This window comes from Elephantulus edwardii, unplaced genomic scaffold, assembly GCF_000299155.1.
Source record: "Elephantulus edwardii isolate Elephantulus edwardi_28Jun2011 unplaced genomic scaffold, EleEdw1.0 scaffold00122, whole genome shotgun sequence".
NCBI lineage: Eukaryota > Metazoa > Chordata > Mammalia > Macroscelidea > Macroscelididae > Elephantulus > Elephantulus edwardii.
In genome coordinates this window covers 2942073-2946368 of record NW_006399872.1, presented here as the reverse complement: position 1 = coordinate 2946368, position 4296 = coordinate 2942073, and positions in this window count along the sequence as shown.

Below are 4296 nucleotides of genomic sequence, written 5' to 3'. Positions count from 1 at the left end.
TGCTGCCTTTTGAAATCTTCTATTCAACTCTTTAGTATCTTGAATTCTTCCCTGTGCTTTGGCTTCTGTGCTCCAGTGCAATTTTCAGAGTCTCTTCTGACATCCATTTTGGTCTTTTCTTCCTCTTCTGTCTTTGCAATGACCGTTTGACAGACCGTTTGTCTTTGTAATGACTCAGTGACAGAAATGGATATCAATCTACCTGGTTGAAAGTCTTCCTCTCCTTTGCCAACCCCCCACCCTTCCAAGCATCATGTTCCTTTCCAAAGAATAGCCTCTCCTACTAACATGCCTCAAGTATGAGAAACAAAGCCTCTTCATCCTTGCCTCCAAAGAGTACTCCAGCTGCACCCTTTCCAAGACATATCTGTTTGTTCTTTTGGCAGTCTATAGGATATTTAGCGCTCTTCTCTAACATGACAGCTCAAAGGCATCAATTTTTCTTCTGGCATCCTTTTTCATTGTCTAGTTTTCAGATGTATAACAAGCAGTTGAAAAGACTATGGCCTGAATGAGATGCACCTTAAACCTCAGTGGAACAGGAATTTAAAGATTAAAGGATTTATGTTGTTGTTACTGTTATTATGTGATGTTGAGTCAACTTGCAACTCATAGCAACCCTATGTACCAGAACCTTAAACCCTGCTCTATTCTGTGCCAACCTCACCATCTCTGACACACTTAAACCCACCACCCGATCATAGAATCGATCCATCTCATTGAGGATCTTCCTCTCCTGCACCATCCCTCCACTCTCCCAAACGTAATGTCCCTCTCCAAGGACCAGGCCCTCCTTGCAACATGTCCAAGGTATGTCAGATTAAGCTTCAGAATCCTTAGCTCCAAGGAGCACTCTGGCTTCACCCTCTCCAGGACAAACCTGTTTGTTCTCCTAGCTGTCCATGGTATACTCAACACTCTTCTCCAACACCACAGCTCAAAGGCATCAATTCTCTTTCTATTATCTCTAGTCACTGTCCAACTCTCCGATGCATAGCATGCAATTACGAAGACTATATCCCGGATCAAGAAAACAAAGATTCTCACCACTGGGCCAACTAGCAGCATCAGTATGGATGGTGAAGAGATTGAGATAGTTAACAGTTTTAGTTTACTTGGTTCCACAGTCAACACTCTTGGTAACAGCAGCCTGGAAATCAGGAGATGAATTGCATTGGGAAAGTCAGCTGTGAGGGACATCTCAAGAGTACTGAAGAGCAATGATGTCAGGCTGGAGACTAAGGTGCACCTGATCCAGGCTATAGTCTTTGTAATTGCGTGCTATACATCAGGGAGTTGAACAGTGATTAGGGATGATAGAGAATTGATGCCTTTGATCTGTGATGCTGGAGAAGAGTGTTGAATATACCATGGACTGCTAGGAGAACAAACAGGTGTGTCCTGGATAGGGTAAAACCAGAATGCTCCTTGGAGTCAAGGATTCTAAAGCTTCGTCTGACATACTTTGGGCATGTTGCAAGGAGGGACTAGTCCTTGGAGCGGGACATTATGTTTGGAAGAGTGAAGGGACGGTGCAGGAAAGGAAGACCCTTGATGAGATGGATAGATTCTGTGAGTGGAATGATGGGAATGAGAGTGTTGAGATGGCGAGGTTGGCACAGGATAGAGCATGATGTAGGGCTCGTGTACATAGGGTCGCTATGACTCACAAGTGACTTGACAACACATAGCAACAACCACAACAATACCTGTAAATAGTGAGTATAATAAAAACTGCATGCTTTCAAATTAAGAAGAGAGTGGGTCAGAATTGTATTGTTTCTATATACCTATTAAATCTGTATGCTGAGCAAATTATTTGAGAAGTTGGACTCCATGAAGAGGAATGTGGCATCAAGATTGGAAGGAAACTCATCAATAACCTGTATTATACAGATGGCACAATCTTGCTTGCTGAAAGTGACAAGGACTTGAAACACTTGTTGCAGAAGATCAAGAAATGTAGCCTTTAGTATGAATTGTGTCTCAATATCAAGAAATCAAAGATTCTTACCACTGGACTGATAGGAAGCATCATGATGGATGGAGAGGATATTGAAACTGTCAATAGCTTCTTCTTACTCGGAGCCACAATTAACACCCTTGGTATGAGCAGTCGGGAAATAAGGAGATGCATTGCACTAGAAAAGTCTGCAGTTAGGGGCCTTTCCAAATTGTTGAGTAGAAATGTCAGTATGAGGTGCATCTGATTAAAAAAAATAGTCTTTCCAATCACTAGCTATGAATCTGTGAGCTGGATTACAGAAAAAGAATTGATGCCTTTGAGCTGTGGTGTTGGAGAAGAGCACTGAACAAAACAAATATGTCTTGGAGAGGGTGAAGGCAAGAATGATGAGGCTTCACCTCACATACTTTGGGCAGGTTGGTAGGAAAAGCTATTCCTTGGAGAGGGACATGATGCTTGGAAGTGTGGAGGCCTGGTGAAGAACAGGAAGTCTCTTGACCAAGTGGAATGACACGGTGACATGGCCACATTTGGCTCTAGTGTTTCAGGAAGTCCAAAGGCAGTACAAGCTAGGACAGGGCTGAGATCTGGTGTTCACAGAGTTTCTATGAGTCATACTCAACAACACCTACAACAACAAAATGAATTTCTTACTCCTGGAATGATAGAAACCAACATTTTAAGTGTATGGATCCTCTAGCTTAGTTAGCTGACATTATTGTAGAAAAATTCTTATCACTGGACTGATAGGCAATACCATGATAGATGGAGAAAAGGTTAAGTGTCAACAACTCCATCTTACTTGGATCCACAATCAACATCTTTGATACCAGCAATTAGGAAATAAACTGAGAAGGTTTTTAGTCAAGGATGTCTCCTAATTATTGAGGAGCAGTGATGTCAGCTTGAGGACTAAGATGTGTCTGGTTCTGGCCATTCTCTTTCCAATCACATACTATGCATCTGAGAGCTGGACAATGAATAAGGATGACAGACGAAGAATTGATGTCTTTGACCGGTGGTATTGTAGAAGAGTACTGAATATCCTATAGTCTGCCAAAAGCACAAACATGTATGTCTTGGAGAAAGTGCAGCCAGAATGCTCTTTGGAGGCAAAGATGATAAAACTTCATTAACATATTTTAGACATGTTGCTACAAAAGATTATTCCTTAGAGAGGGACATCGTGTTTGGAAATGTGGAGGTTCATTGAAGGAGAAAAAAAACTTAATCAGGTGGGTTGACAAAGTAACTGCCACAATAGGCTAAAATGGCATGGGATAGGACAAGGTTCAGATCCATTGTTCATCAGATCACTATGGGTCATACTCAATTCAACAGCACCTAACAACAACAACAACTGTAGAATATGGTGTAAATTAGTAGCATGAAGATTTTTTAAATTCTTAAGTTTAGATCCAAGTCCTGAAATTCTAGAAATAAGAAGGTTTAAAATGGTATTATTTTCTTTATCAAAGTAACTCTTCTCAGACATTTTGCTATGCTCATTGGAGAATGCTTGCCAGTATGATGGGTATGGACATGTGTCAAATGCATAGCTCTGCAATTCCAAAAGCACAGAGTTCAAATCCACCAAATACTCTGTAGAAGGAAAGGCGATATCTTCTCATGAGATTTACTTCCTCTGAAATCCCTTGGAGTGTCAACTGTGAGGTGCTTCCATCTTGATGACAAACAACAACAGTGTGAGTGGAAGAAAATGTTTTTTCATAGTAAGTGTACTAATTCATCATATCAGAATTGTGAGTATGTGGATAGTACTTGCAGCCAGTATATTGTTAAGACTATAAAATTAATGCAGTATGTGTCTGGAAAGAGGGAATTATGGGATGATCCTCCTAGAAACAGGGTAGTTCTGAGAGCATTTATTATAATAATGTTGGCATATTCAGCTTGAAAAAATTATGCAAATGGTCATCTGCATATTGTACTTTAAATTTTGAAACTAGTTCCTATTCACATTCTGTATCATCAAATAGTGCTCAACTGCTTTAAACTAGCATTGAGATAAATCCCATTATGTCTAGGGGTCAACTGATACTAAAAACCAGGTGTATTAGTAAGGTTAGTCAGTGTAAATGATCCACTGTTAAGTACAAAAGAGAGTGAGATGGTGTCTAGGGACACTTCATGTGAAATAGTTTGGGCTACAGCTTGTAAGGCAGTATGTAGTATTAAACTGTGTTTAGAGTTAGAAGCTCTCCCTGATCATAAGATAACATATACTACTAGGCTAAATACTGTTATACTAGGCTAAATACTGCTAGCCTAGTGGAAGGAAGCTGTGCTACCAAGCCGAAGGTGGGTGA